The 15,485-nt window shown below is 56.1% G+C and overlaps 1 protein-coding gene across 1 annotated transcript in view; it reads right to left on the reverse strand.

Moving 5' to 3' along the window:
• SBK1 (SH3 domain binding kinase 1) overlaps nucleotides 1-13,221 on the reverse strand; it is a 28,097-nt gene extending 14,876 nt beyond the window's left edge. Inside the window, exon 1 of the mRNA XM_021086434.2 lies at nucleotides 12,369-13,221. The gene's annotated coding sequence lies outside the window, so the exon portion shown is untranslated. The remainder of the gene's footprint in view (nucleotides 1-12,368) is intronic.
• Nucleotides 13,222-15,485: the final 2,264 nt, after the last annotated feature.

Genomic DNA, 15,485 nt, shown 5'->3' on the forward strand with positions numbered 1-15,485 from the left:
TGTGCCAAGTCCCTCATGTAAATTAACTCGTCTCATCCTCACAGCATCCGATGAACCGGGGACTGCTAGTCACTCCAATTTACAGACAGGGAAACTGACACAGGGAGCGGTCATGTCACTTGATCAAGATCATCCATCGGGAAGTGGGGGAGCCAGGATTCAAATCCAGGCTGGATCTCAGCAGTGCCCGAAGTGTAACCACTATGCTTATGGGCTCTAAAACAATCATTTCAATGATCATTGATTTTCTCAACTGCCAATGCTGTACCTTACAATGACCATTCAATCTCGACAGCAACCCGATTGTACTCATAAGGATATCGAGCTCACAGGGGTTAAGCAATTTGCCCAAGGTCACTCAGCTGGCAAGACGCAGAGCCAGGCACTGAACCTTGAATGTCTCCTGCTGTATCTTTTCCCTACTCTTGGTATCTGGTTTGCAGTCCAGGCATCCCTCCAGCACCACCGTTCAGCACCAGAGGTGTGGACAGCACCCGGGCCAGCTGAGCACTAAGTGCAAAGCTGGGTGGGGGCGGAGGAAGCTGGGGCAGCAGGTTGGAGGGGCTGCTGACAAGCCACACCCAGGTCCCCAGAGCTGAAAAGGTGTGTATAGGTATATGCACTGCCTTGATTTAACCAGATCCTCATGGAGAGATATTGGGTGTGTTCAACATGTTGCTGCTACAATGAGTAGCCCTGAACCTAAGTCAAGTTGCTGTGTGCAGCTGTGGCCATATGATCCGTTCTAGAAACGGGTGGCCAGGTTAAAGGCTGAGTGCATCTGAAATTTCTGTAGCACGCTCGATGTCCCCCAGAGGGCTGTGTCCCTGGCCTCTTCCTGTTTTTGCTGCTTCTTTTTTGACCTCCCCATGGCAATATGGAGTTCCCGGGCCAGGGATCAGATCTGAGTGGCAGCTGCGGCAACACCAGATCTTTAACCTCCTGTGCCGGGCTGGGGATTGAGCCTGCATCCCAGAGCTCCCAAGACTTTGTTTAGTGTGTTACTTTAAAGTGGAGGAAGACCAGAACAGGTCCCTCATTGGCTTGTATTTGCATAAAGTAGCTGTGGAATCAACCAGACCTGGAGTAGATGCTGGAGCTCCCTCCTCAGCTCTCACCGCACTGGTCTCCCTCACGGGCCCTCAGCTACGGCAGTAACTTCCTAACTGCCCCCCACACCCCTCAATCTCCTCTTGACACAGCAGCCAGGGAGCCCATCAAATCCCAGTCAGGAAAGTTCCCCTGTGGCACCGTGAGTTAAGGATCTGGTATTGCCACAGCTGTGGCGCAGGCTGCAACTGTGGCGTGGGTTCCATCCTGGCCTGGGGAACTTCCTTGTGGCACAAGTGCGGGGGGAAAAAAAAAACCCCAATCAGATCACATGACACCTCACATCCCAGCTCAACATTCTCCACTGACTCCCATCTCGTTCCAAAGCCCTTACAGCAGCCCTCACTTCACCCCTCTGACCCGTCTCCTCCTCCCTCTGCTCCAGACCTGCTGGTCTTCCCGCTGTTCCGCGAACACGCCAGCTCCCTGCCTGGTGGCTGTTCCCTCTGCCCCCAGAGATCCACATGGCTCATTTCCTCCAAGTTCTGCTCAAACGGCAGCTTCTCAGCTAGGGCCCTCCGACTGTGCTCCCTTTTCTCTGCTTTAGTTTGTCCCCAGTCGAGCGGATCACGGTCCAGCATAACGTCAACCGTCTCTGTTCCCCGCTAGAACTTAGGCATCGGGAGGGCAGCGACTTTGTTCATGGCTGTTGTCCCAGCAGCTGGCACAGTGCCTGGCACACAGTAGGCACTTAATAAATAGCTGGTTAACAAATCAGTGAACAAATGACTGTCTGAAGAACTAAGTTCTCCAAGCAAAGCGGGAACTAAGCGAATGGGGGGCAGGGTGAGAATTGAACGTTGCACTTGGTACCATCCTGTAGGCTCTGGGGAGTCCAAGGAGCCCAGCATGGCTGGCAGTCTAGACAATGCCAGGGGAGAGTGCAAGGGAAGGTCGTGCCCACTCCCTCAGGGTGGGCATCCCCCAAGAGGGGCCTGGGGAGAAGGAGTGGCCCAGCTTAGTGGCCTTGAATTCCCACGTGGAGCTGGCCTGTGCCCAGGAAGGTGGGGGCAGCTGGGAGCCTCCCTGACACCCGCCCCCCGAGGGAAGCCCTCCTGCTGCGCCCCCAAGGCCAGTGCCCCAGTCTGGTTCTCTGCCACTAAATACCTTCTCTGAAGGGTGTCCCTGACCCCTGTCCCTGATCCTGAAGCCACTGAGCGAGGCCAGGGATCATGTTTTTCACCCCAGGACAGCAGTCTGTTCACAGGTGGCCTCTCCTATTTGCTGCCAGGGCATGGGGAGGGGAGGCAGGGGGTGGGTAGGTGTCCAGAGCTGGGCCCTCTGGCCCCAGAAAGAAGCCTGTGTGAGATGCCTGGGAAAGCTCTGGCCTCGGCTGCTGGTCCCCCCAGGAGCCCCATCCTGCCCCCACTTCTCTAGTTTTCCAAACTACAAAATGAGCTATTTCATATCCCTTCACGGGTCACCAAGTCTCAGTACTGTGTCCTCTGAAAAATGTCACACGCGCACTTCCATGCACATTAAGGGTCAGGGCCATGGGGAGCTCACAAGAGACTCCAGGTAAGTCCTCACCCTCCCCCTTGGTCCTTTGACACAAATGCAGACCCCACCAAACATTCTATTCTGGCTCAAAAGGAGGAGAATATTCTCAAATCTTTTCGTGGTCCCTTCTTGGTGCAAATTCTGGCTACCTCCCTTCTTCCTGTGCGGTCATGGGGAGGTTGTATCACCTGCCTTAGCCTCAGTTTGCCCATCAGCAAAATGGGGTGAGAATGCCCATTGAACATGGTGGGTTTCTGTCAGAATTAAAGGGGTACTTCCTCAAGCCACAGAGCTGGTGCTCAGTAAGAACCTGCTGGACAGAAGGGCCTGAAACCTCGATTCCATCCTGGACTCTTTAATTTTTCCTTTTCAGGGCTGCACGTGTGGCATGTGGAGGTTCCCAGGCTGGGGGTGGAATCAGAGCTGCAGCTGCTGGCCTACACCACAGTTACATCAGATCCAAGCCACACTGACAACCTACACTGCAGCTCACAGCAACGCCAAATCCTTAACCCACTGAGAGAGGCTGGGGATCAAATGGCATCCTCATGGATGCTAGTCGGGTTCATTAGCCCTGAGCCACAATGGGAACTCCCTCCATCCTAAACTCTGGATGAGTCTGCACCATTGTGAGGCCATACCCTCACTGAACCTTGGTTTTCTATGCTGGAAATGGGGGCCATTTTGACTCTCCTAAGCCCCCTGAATCTGCTTGAGACAGGAAGGACTTCAGCAACCATGCGGCCCAGGTCCCACGTTTCCCAGGTGAGGAGACTGAGGGTGAGAGCTGAGACTTTCCCAAGATCAAGCAACTGAGGCTGGACACAGCTTTCCTCCTACTTCCCTCCCTGCCAGGGGCCGCCCGGGGTCCCCAGCGCTGTGAGACTCCACTCCTGGCTCCAGCCTTGGCCTCAGCCTCCCCTCCCAGCTGGCGAGGGCACATCTCTGGTGGCTCTCAATAGCCTGAGATGCCTCCCGCTTGCAGCTGGTACCCGGAGCGGGAAGAGGCCCTCCAGCCTCCTCCGCCCTCCCCAGCCAGACCCCGCCCAGCCCCTGTGGGTGGGGGACGGGGCCTGAGGCTTGCTGCCTGGGTGAGGTGGGCAGCCCCGAACTCAGGGGCCTTGGCCCGGTGTCCCACCAGTGGACAAGGAGCAGCCCCCGGAGATCAGGCTGGGGGAGCAGAAGCTTTTGGAAGAGATAAACCCTTCTCCGGCTACAGCCCTCACCTGCTCCCCTTCCCTGAGCCCCTGACCCAGGAATGAAGCGGGGATGCAGCCTAGCATCGGAGCTTGGAGCCCAGATTCAGCCACCCTTGAATCAGGTCACCACCACTTCTGGCCATAAAGTTTTGGCTTTGCGCCTTTCTCATCAGAAAAAATAGGGTTCACGATGGTACAGGTTAAAGTGTTATTAATAACAGCTGACATTTAGGAGCCACTTAAAGTGTAAGTACGTTATGCATATTGACTCACTCCAATCTCACGCCCATCTTAGGAGAAGCTGCTCTTCCCATTATGTCCCTCTCAGCCCAGGATGCTGAGACGCAGAGAAGGGACGATTAAGTGATGTGTCCAGGGAGTCCCTGCTGTGGTGCAGTGGGTTAAGAATCCCACTAGAGCAGCTCGGGTCTCTGCAGAGGCTCAGGTTTGACCCCAGGCCCGGTGCAGTGGGTGAAAGGATCCAGTGTTCTCCATATGCCGCAGGGGCAGTGATTGAAAAAAAAAAAAAAGTGATGTGTCCAGTGGCAGCTAGGGTGTGGCTTAGCGAGACCTGCCTGGCTCCAGAACAGTCCGTCAGTGTTGGCTGAGCACCTACTCTGTGCTTGAATCTGGAAGGCATTCCTGAACCAAAAATCAGCCCTGTCCTCAAGGAGCTTATATTCTAGTTTGGTGACGGACAAGGACAAATGGACCTAAGAGCTGTATGTCGGACAGTGAGGAGTCCTAAAGGGGAAAACACAGCAGGGAGAGGCAAGGACATGCTGTGGGTGGGGAATGAAGTTGCAGATGGAAGTCAGGAAAGGCCCCACTGAGAAGGCCGCAAGCACGTGGAGAGTGTGGGGTTTGTGTTGGAAGAGCCCTCCTGGCAGAGGCATGGGGGGCCTGGACTGGGAGTGCTCAGGGGACAGTGAGGAGGCCAGAATGGCTGCAGAGTGGGGGGTAAGGGGCAAGGCGCCAGAGAGGAGGGGAGGGACAAGGCATAGGGAGCAGTGGGCAGGACCTCAGAGGAGAGGCCCTCCAGGCTCTGAACCCGAGCAAACCCTTCCTGAAGCCAGCCTGTGTGCAAGCCCGAGAGGTGAAGCGATGGCAGGAACCTGACCCCATTGCACTCAGAGTCACCCACTCCCACCAAGTCCAGCTCCCCACAGCATCCTACACTGCCTTTTTTTTTTTTTTTTTTTTTGCCTTTTCTGGGGCCACTCCCACAGCATATGGAGGTTCCCAGGCTAGGGATCGAATCAGAACTGTAGCCACCAGCCTACACCAGAGCCACAGCCACGCAGGATCCAAGCCGTGTCTGCGACCTACACCACAGCTCATGGCAACGCCAGATCCTTAACCCACTGAGCAAGGCCAGGGATCAAACCCACAACCTCATGGTTCCTAATTGGATTCGTTAACCACTGTGCCACGACGGGAACCCCTACCACTGTCTTTGTAGAGGCTGAGGGAGGAAGGAGTAGGGGAGCTTTACAGGCATCCTTCGAAGATTCCTCCTGCTGCAGCTCTCACCTGTTGTGGCCCCAGGTGAGAAGAGGTGTGTGGGCAGAGAAGCCAAGCAGTATGTCCAGGAACGTGGCCAGAGCCCAGTTTGGGTCCTGCCAGGTCCTTCTGACTGGCCGTGCCCTGTGTGTATGTGAATGACGGGAGAGCGGGTGGAATCTACTCCGAGTCCCAGATACAGCAGCTTGAATAAACATCTTCATCACGAGCCGCCACTGTTTTTACCTGTAAAGGCGGGAGGACATCCCCTTTCTGCTCAGGGCATCAGAGGACTGAGGCTAAGCGTGAACTGAACCATCGAGAGTCCTCCGTGCCATTCACGGCACGGTACAAACTTCATCACTTAATCCTCACCAAGACCCTTCAAGGCAAAGGCAGGTTCTAGTAAGTACCATCCTTTTTCTTTTTCTTTTTCTCTAGGGCCGCACCCGCCGCATATGGAGGTTCCCAGGCTGGGGGTCGAATCGGAGCTGCAGCTCCTGACCTAGGCCACAGCCACGGCAACGCCAGATCCCAGGCTTATCTGCAACCTACACCACAGCTCACGGCAATACCGGATCCTTTACCCACTCAGCGAGGCCAGGGATCCAACCTGCATCCTCACCGATACCAGGTGGGTTCGTTACTGCTGAGCCACAACGGGAACTCCCTCATCCCCTTTTTTTGTAGCTGAAGGATGAGGCACAGAGAGGCCAAGCACCTTACCCAAGATCACCCAGAGGATCTAGAAGTTGTGCTTTTGGCCACAAAACCATGTTACCTGCCAGCCCCACTGCCCCTCCTGAAGACACCTGGGACCAGGGCTGAAAGGTACCCAAGCTCATGGTCCCGGGATGATCGCCTCGCAGGACTGTGGGCCCCGGTTCGAGGGAGTAGGAAGCCTTCCTGCTATGGCGGGGGGCCCAACAGATGGGGAGCTACCCTGCAGCGGGGGTGTCTGTAGCCTCTACAGGACCCGATCAGGAAGAAGAGGGGGCCCTGTCCTGCCCAGTCCCCACCCCTGCCCCTCGGGGCCATCCCAACACCCAGAGGCGGTTGGAACACTCTCTGCCTCTCCCAGGACTGGCTAAAGCCACAGGGAAGGAGTGTACCGTGGGGAGCCGGGGGTGGGGATGGAGTTGGACCCGGTCATTTGCAAACCCCGGCAGGGTGTGGCGGAGGTAAGAAGCCAACACTTAAGGAGCAGGCACAGCTAAAAGTGCTTTATCATTTGATCCTTCCATAACGCTAGGCAGAAGGAGCTATTATTATTCCCATTCCACATCAGAAGAAATGGAGGCACCCGGAGGACACTGCCTCCTCCAAGGTCGCGCAGCTAGCGAGCGGTAGAGGCAGTCTGATGCCAGTTTCACACAAACCTTTGGGGGTTCATGGAGCAGGGCTCAAATCCCCACTCTGGGTGGTGGTGTCCTCAGCGCTAAATGAGAAAGGATGTCCAGTGGCCAGCGTGGGGCACTGGACACTGAAAAATGCTTCCCGAGAAGGGCAGGGAGTGGGATGGACGAGGAATTGGGGGTTAGCTGATGCCAACTACTCCATTTAGGATGGAGAAGCAATGAGGTCCTGCTGTACAGCACAGGGAACTAGATCCAGTCTCTTGGGAGAGAACATGATGGGAGAAATATGAGAAAAAGAATGTAAATACAGGAGTTCCTATTGTGACTTAGTGGTAAGGAAACCGACTAGAATCCATGAGGACAAGGGTTTGAGCCCTGGCCTTGATCAGTAGGCTAAGGATCAATGTTGCCATGAGCTGTGGTGTAGATCAGACAAGGCTTGGATGCTGCATTGCTGTGGCTGTGCTGTAGGCCAGCAGCTGTAGCTCAGATTCGACCCCTAGCCTGGGAACTTCCATATGCAGTGGGTGTGGCCCTAAAAATAAAAAAATAAGAATGTGGGTATCTGTATGACTGGGTCACCTTGCTGCAGAGCAGAAGTGGACACAACAGCATAAATCAACTATACTTAATTAAAAAAGGGGTAGGGGGGTGGGGAAGGGCTTCCCTCCTACCCTGATATTGCACAGCTCCAGGGATCAGGAGTGGGGACTAAGCTGGGAGTCTGGACCTGTCCCCTCTCCAGACTGTGTCCAAGCTCTCTGATGGGGAGAGTGGGGAAGGGGAGGGTGGGGACAGGGGGGACAGGACAGGACAGGGGGATCTAAGGGGCCCCACCAGGCCTAAGTGCCACAGCATCCTGAGACATGGAAGGGGGACCAAGGGAGTTGGGGGGGGAGTGATCTGGAGAAGACTGAGTTTGTTGGAGATGCTGGTCCTGGCTCTGGCCTGAGGCCCATCTGCCTCGGGGCAAGAAGCCTGGGGACAGAGGCAGGCACCTCACCAAGAAAGCAGCTCTGGGCAGGAAGAAGGCCTCAGCTACAGCTGCCAAGGATCCTACCCCTCCAGCGAAGCCTCTGGACTAGGTTCTAGAATGGCTCTCAGGCTTGAACCTCAGCACGGGCAGGCTCTCTCTGTCTCTCTCTTTTTTTTTTTTTTTTTTTTGCTTTTTAGGGCCACACTTGTGGCATTTGGAAGTTCCCAGGTTAGGGGTGAAATCAGAACTGCAGCTCCTGGCTCACTCCACAGCCACAGCCACACCAGATCCAAGCCACATCTGCAACCTATGCCACAGCTTGCAGCAACGCAGAATCCTTAACCTACTGATCAAGGCCAGGGATCCCACCTGCATTCTCATGGATACTCATTGGGTTTGTAACCAGCTGAGCCACAAAAGGAACTCTGGGGCAGGCTCTTAAGTACCTCAAAATACCGCCTCTCAAACACCCACAGGGTTAGCACCAAAAGCCCTATGGCTTCCCCAGACCGGCTACAGGAAAACCAAGGCATTACCACCAAGGGTGACTCAATTCACCCACTTGCCAGGGCCTCAGTAACCAATAGTTACTGGGCACGTTTCCCATGCCAGACCCTGTCCTAGGCCCTTTACATGCTTGAGCTCACTTAATCCCCCTGTTGACGCTGAGGTAGGTATTATCCTTATTTTCCACATAAGTAAACTGAAGCTCAGAGAGGTTAAGGGACTTGCCCAAGGTCACACAGTGTATTATCCTTATTTTCCACATAAGTAAATTGAAGCTCAGAGAGGTTAAGGGACTTGCCCAAGGTCACACAGTGTATTATCCTTATTTTCCACATAAGTAAATTGAAGCTCAGAGAGGTTAAGGGATTTGCCCAAGGTCACAGCGTATTATCCTTATTTTCCACATAAGTAAATTGAAGCTCAGAGAGGTTAAGGGACTCACCCAAGGTCACACAGCAGCTCAATGGGATTCAAACCTAGGTGGAGTCCAGAGCCTGTGCTCTCAGCCAGGCCCAGTGCTGACTCCTGATCCTTGGCTCAGCTACTTTGTATCACTCATTGGGTTCTATCATGTTGAGGGTATATCAATACACATATGTATTTTTTCCCCCTTTTTATGTAAGTTCCCAGGCTGGGGGTTACATTGGAGCTGCAGCTGCCAGCCACAGCCACAGCCACACCGGATCCAAGCCTCGTCTGCCACCAACACGACAGCTCACGGCAATGCCGGTTCCTTAACCCACTGAGCAAGGCCAGGGATCGAACCCGCCTCCTCATGGATACTAGTCGGATTCTTAACCCACTGAGCCGCAACGGGAACTCCGGGTATGTCAATGTTGTTGAGTGACGTCTGCATCTAGGACCCTCCCTCTCCTGCCTGACCCAAACTTAGAGCAGTTTGGACTGAGTCCTAGAAAGTCAGAACAAGGAGGAAGCTTATAGCTAAGAGACGCTCTGGTCCAATCCCTCCCTGACACATGCACAACTGAGGCCCAGAGGGCCGTCCTCCCCCAAGACCTGAGCCTAGAACCTTGCACTTTTGCTCCCAGGCAAAGGGGACAGTTAAAACAGGTTTTGGCTGGCTGAATCCTTTTTTTTTTTGCTTTTTTGTCTTTTTAGGGCCGCTTCTGCGGAATATGAAGGTTCCCAGGCTAGGGGTCCAACTGGAGCTGTAGCCGCTGGCCTACACCAGAGCCACAACAACGTAGGATCCGAGCCATGTCTGCAACATACACCACAGCTCACGGCAATGCCGGATCCTTAACCCATTGAGCAAGGCCAGGGATCGAACCCGCAACCTCATGGTTCCTAGTCAGATTCACTAACCACTGAGCCATGATGGGAACTCCCACTGAATCCTTCTAATATCAGGGAGGGGGCATAAGAGAGGGCCCAGAGTGGAAAGTGGGACCAGGATGTTGATGCTTCCAGCTGGAGGGATTCAGGCTCACTTCCCCACTGTGCCCTCAAGACCCGGGAGGAGCTCTGCGCTGTGCATGTTCTAACCTGGCCATGGGGGAGGCAGGGGGTGCCCATGGCGGCGAAACACACCGAGACGAAGGTCACCCTCTGAGCAAACATTTTCCGGCCTCTACCTTAGGCCTGCAAAGCCACATGCCTCCAAAAGGGCCAGCAGGTCATGTACACGAGTGAACAGGCCAGGCGGGGCCTGGGACAAGCTGGAGGGGAAGAGCCAGTCTAAAGGAGGTCATCATTCTTTGGCTCCAGTCTGGGCTTGTCACAGCATCTGATTTTTCAAGAGGATGCCCAAATCAGTATCTGTATGGGACACGGTATGGTTGTTCAGCGTTGGCAACACATGCGAACATGAGAAAGACACTGGATCAACAAAATGTGTCTAGGAGTTGTGTTTTCCAACCTGTGCTGTCCAATACGCTGGCTGAGACAAAGGGGATGCAGCGGGGTGGGGACAGACCTGGCCCCGTGTCCTGGAGCACTGTCCTCACACCCACCACCTCCAAGCCATCAACCCATCGACCAGTCCGACTCTGCCGCCACTCTGTGCCAGCCCAGGTCAGCTCAAAGGGGGAGGTGGGAGCAGAGGCCACTCTTGAGCCATCCTATAACCAGAGCGGGCCTTTTCAGGTCAGGGGAGGAGCACGGGGCAGAGGGAGGAAGCTGGGGCACATGGAGGAGGTGAGCTGGTGGTAGAGGGTGGTAGAAGATGGAGAGGGAGGCGCGGGAGCTGACCCCTGGCAGGTGGCCTTGGGCACACTGCCAAGGGCTTGGACTGCGCTTTGTTCCAGACTCAGTGGGGAAACCTCTGCAGGTTAGGGAGGAGGGGAGGTCTTACTCCCTGTCCCCCTCTGGTCTCTGACAGTGTTGCCTCATCACAATGACTCAAACCTCCGCTCTTTAGTCTCTCGCTCCACTCTGCTGGTGGGTCCTCCGCAGAAGCCCTAGGCTCCTGGGAACCCACTGGGGGACAGGAACTCTGTTAGGGACGGAAAGGACACACCTGGATGCTTCTGCAGCCCAAGTGCGAGCCACATCCACCCCGCCGGCTGCAGAGTGAGTGGCTCACTCTGTCATTATCTCTGGGAGATGCCACATGCTTGCCCAAGGTCATCCAGACTTCAGGGCAGGTGGCTCCCCCACCGCCTGTGTTGAGGGGGACTAACTCAACTGTCCTTGAAACTGCAGGCAGGGCTGCCAGGGGTCTGTCCGGGAGCACCCCAACCTCTTCTGCAGGGCACATCCTACCTTGGGTCAAGGCCAGCAGCAGGTGGGGGTGGGGGCGCTTGGTATTGGGAAGCTGGGAGAAGAGGAACCCGCCACCCAGGCTCCAAGCCCCCAAGTCTGCAGCAGGATGGGGGTCGAGTGCTTCAGATGTGGCATCAGCACTGGTCAGCTGGGCCTGACCAGACCCACCTCAACTGGTCTAACCAAGCATGGTCTGGACAAATTGAGAACAGTCCCGGGATCTGAGGAACAGGCAAGATCAGGAAAGGAGATTGGTACAAAGTGGGAGAAAGGACCTTGACTCCAGTGCCTGGCACATCTCTCTCTCTCTCTCTCTCTCACACACACACACACACACACACACACACGAGCTAAAGTGTTGTTGAATGACTAAGTGAACAAAGGAACTCCTGGTGAGGCTACCTGTACCCAGAGTCCTACCTGCCTCAGCCATCACTGCTTGCCTTCAGAGGGCTCAGAGAGAAAAAGAAGCTGGTGGAAACCCTAGCAGCCCAGGGTGGCTCCCTCAGCTCGGTCCAGCTCCTTCTCAGGACCTCGGATCCAGAATTTCAGGATAAACCATGCCCTGGGTCTCTCATTTTCCCAAGAGCTGCAGGGCTGGGGTTCAGGACCTCACCGAGGGCCAGGCTAGGGCAGTGCTTTGTATACCGCCTAGAAAGCTAAAGCAACAACCTAGAATGGTCCCTTGGTAGTCCGGGACACACTGACGGCGCCTGAGGTTTGGCCTGGGGTGTTCTAGAGGTCAGGAGGAGAAGGGAGGGCCTTGGGTATGCTGTCCCTGGGGCACATGGGGACAGAAAGGTGCCCTGACCTGAAATGGCTTCTTCATCCAGACTTCCCTCCCCAGAAACCAGCGCCTCACTTTGAAAAGGATCTGTCCCTTCCTTGTCCTGCAGGGAGCACAAAGTATGGACCGGAGAGGAAGACCCCACCCCCGCACCCCGCCAACTAGCCTGGGTGGGGGGGCAGTGGAATCACAGAGAAAATAAGGGAATCCCACCCATTCTCTCAAACACACCCCTTCTCTGCCTCTCACAGACAAAGACACGCACCCACACCCCCCAGCCATCACCCTGGGGTCACGCTCGGCAGGCTCCCTCACCTGTGGACACCCCAGATCTTCTCTTCCCAAGACGGACTTCACTTGAGAACTCCGCCTAGCCTCGGGGGGAGGGGTATATATACTTCACGGACCGAGGATCCACGCTCACATTTTGGGGGGTGGCCTCCCCACCCTCTTCTCCCCGGCGCTAGGGGCTCTGCCACCACTGCCCCGCGGGGCCAGGAAGCTGCGCCCAAGCCCCAGGGCCAGGGTGTGGGGTGGGGGAAGGGAGAGGAGGAGGGGGCGGCTCCTCCGAGCGAGACACAAAGAGACGTCCTTCAGCCTCAGCTCCATGGCGACGCTGGGGAGGGGGCAGTGCGCACCCAATACTTCCCTCCCCACCTGCGGGGCTAGGGACGTCGGCAGCCACTCACCTGGGCCCGGCTTACCTGGGCTGGGGCCGCGGGGACGCCGCGGCAGGGGGCCTGGGCGCCGTCTCGGTTTTCGTCGTCAGCCCGGCCCGGGGGGCTCAGGGCGCCACAACCAAGGGCTGGGATGAGAAGGGCGCCGCGAGGGGCTCAGTCGCCCCGGTTCTGGAGCCTTGAGGTGGGGGTGGGGGTGGGTCCCCGAGGCCTCTTGCTGGTGAGGAAGAGCGCTTGCTGTCCTCGGGTCCCTAGATTTGGGGGTTCTGTGCGCCGGAATCGGGGGGGGTGTCTAAGACCCCTGATCTAGGGGCGTTCTGAGCTGGGTCTTCGTGTCTTGAGGTGTGGAGTTGTGACGGCCAGGATCTTGAGAAGGGATCCCCACAATCCCAGACGGGGGGGTCACTGCGTTCTAGGTCTTGTGGGGGCCCAGACTGAAGAGGGGGAGTCTTCGCGGTACTGCAGGGAGGTCGCTCTCTTCTGAAGACGGAGGTAGTCTCCGCTTTTCCCAGCTGAGGAGTCACTCTGTTGGATCTGGAGGGGCTACCCGCTTTCCTAGGGGGGTCTCTCGGTCCTGGATGTGGTCGGGGGATCCCCGCGCTCCCCGGCTGCGGGGGCTTGCTGAGTCCCGGCCACCGGCAGGAGCTGGGAGGAAGCCCCTCAGCCGCTGGGGGGCTCCGTCGCCGCCGCTACGAGCAGCCCGGCCCGGCGGTCCCGGACCCCGGCCTGGTCCGGGTTCTGGCTGCGGCTCCGGCTCGCGCCCCGCCTGGTGCTCGGGCCCCGGTCCCGGCGCCCGCCCGGGCTGAGCTCCATCGCGGCATCGCGGCTCCGCCCTCCGGCCTGCGCGCACCTGCCCGCCTGGCCCGCGGCTCCGCCCTCCGGCTCGCGCGCCGCCGCCCGCCCCTTTGTCCGCCCCGCTTGGCGCGCGCCCACGCGCACGCGCACAAGCCCCGCCGCGCCCTCCCGCCGCGCGCCGCGGGGCGCAGATTCTCCCCGCGCGGAGGGAGCGGCGCGCGGCGCCCCCACCCCGCCTTCCGGCCGCGCTGGGTCCTAGCGCCCGTGGGCTGCTCCTCCCTCCTCCCACCCCCCATCTTTTCTAGGTCAGAGCCCACAAGGGGGCGAGAACGAGGTTAGCGAGGACACGGGGGAGTCTGAGAGGGTCACCTGGTCCAGCTTCCCGGCCCCTGCGGGACCAGACTGCCCCAGACTGTCCCAGTCTGTTCTTTTGGGGACGGAGCCTGTGTTTTTTTCAAGGAGGGAAATATCCAAGCTGTGCAATTGGATATGCATTCATCCGTCCGTCCGTCCGTCCATTCATCCATCCATCCAACCGAGCAGGACCTCAGAGAACTAACTGTCTACGCAGGGAAGAGGTCGTAAACTGAAGCCTCGAGGGTCATGTCCAGCCCACGTTACGTTTTTGAGCCCTGTCATTAAAAGGCAGTGGCTAATCATGAGTGGCAGCTGGGCTGCAGAGTGCTCGCCACATAGAAGGGAGGAAAGGGGATTTCAGGCAGAGGGAGCAGCATGTGCAAAGGTACTCACTCCCCAGGAATGAAGGACCATTATCTGTTTGGTAACTGGAATTTGGTGGCCTGGAATGAAGTGTGGGGGATGAGGATGGAGATGAGATAGGGACAGCTCATCTTCCCAGGACCTCTTTCTCAGCCTCACCTAGGCAGTTTCCCTAAAAAGAAAGCCCCTCACACCCCTTGCGCCTTCTATTAGTCAACCCAGCACACTCTTCCCAACACCCCCCCACACACACACACAGCCCCCATTTCTAGAACTTTTAGAACCAAGGATGGCAAACTCAAATGCTTATAGGTCGCATAAAGGAGTGACTGCAGTCAGGTGTAAGGTAGGGGAACAGTGGAGATGAAGCAACCTAGAGCATTGTGGGCCCGTGTGGACAGATGATTTTTTTTAAGGAGGAAATCTACATTCTAACATAAACATTTTCCAGATTTTAAATGTTTGAAACGAATTCTCTAAATTCCAAAATACTGAATAGGCCAAATAAAACATTCTTGGGGGCCAAATCTAGTCCATGGGCTATCCGTCTGCAACCCCTGCTAGGGAAAATATTGCTTTACTTCCTACCTTGTCTCCCTCCAACCTCTACCTAAACTTTTAAGAAAAAAATCTAAGTCTCAGGAGTTCCTGCTGCGGCTCAGCAGGTTAAGAACCCGACTAGTATCCATGAGGATGTGGGTTCCATCCCTGGAGCAGCTCAGTGGGTTAAGGATCCGGCATGGCTGTGAGCTGTGGTGTAGGTCGCAGATGTGGCTTGGATCTGGCATTGCTGTGGCTGTACTGGCTGGCAGCTACATTCAAATTTAGACAGCAAGTCCTCTTTTTACAGATGGGGAAACTGAGGCCTAGGGAGGGGCAGAGGTAGACTCAGGCCTTGAGATGCTCCCAGCCTGAGATGTGTTCAAGGCCACCTCCTGCAGAAGCCGCCCCTGATTCCTCAACTGTGGATTTGATTCCCACAGCTGTGATTAGCGGAGGTTTGCCAGATGCATTGTGGGTAATCAAATCTCCCCACCTTGAGCTCTGCAGGGTGGGAAGCCCTGGTCCCCAAAGTGGGGGGTGGGGGACACTCTTACCAAGGAACAAGGGACACAGCAAAGGTTCCATTAAAATTTAAGCTATGGCTGCTGCCAGGGCACTCTGGACTCCATGTGTTCTGGACCAGCAGGCAAGAAGAGGAGTTGCTGTCCTGGATGTAGTAATTAACCCTGATTAGTTACTAGAAGCTACTAGAAGTATCCTGATCAGTTATGAGAAGAAGGCAGAGCTGCTTTCACAAAGTGGGAGCAGGCAGAAATACATGTGGAATCCAGTGATCCTTGGGTTATGATAACCAAGAGTTTAGACCCCTAGGACTGAAGGGTTGGGGTCACACCACCAGGTGACCCATCAAGACCTGCCAAGGTGACAGTTGATGGTGTGGATAATTGAGAATGGATAGTGGTGGGGGGAACGGGTGAGTACCAGGTACGTTCCTGAGATCAAGTATAGCAGTGGGGAGGGGGGCTATAGTTGGCTCCAATAACCTCCCTCTTCAGAGCTTGTTGGCAGAGTTCAGTGGTTAACGAAACCCAACTAGTATCCACGAGGACTTGGGTTGGATCCTTG

Source organism: Sus scrofa, chromosome 3, assembly GCF_054392235.1.
Source record: "Sus scrofa isolate SSC_HxYL_T2T_F1_AM1 chromosome 3, Sscrofa_HxYL_maternal_Yorkshire_Landrace_v2.0, whole genome shotgun sequence".
In the NCBI taxonomy this organism is placed as follows: domain Eukaryota; kingdom Metazoa; phylum Chordata; class Mammalia; order Artiodactyla; family Suidae; genus Sus; species Sus scrofa.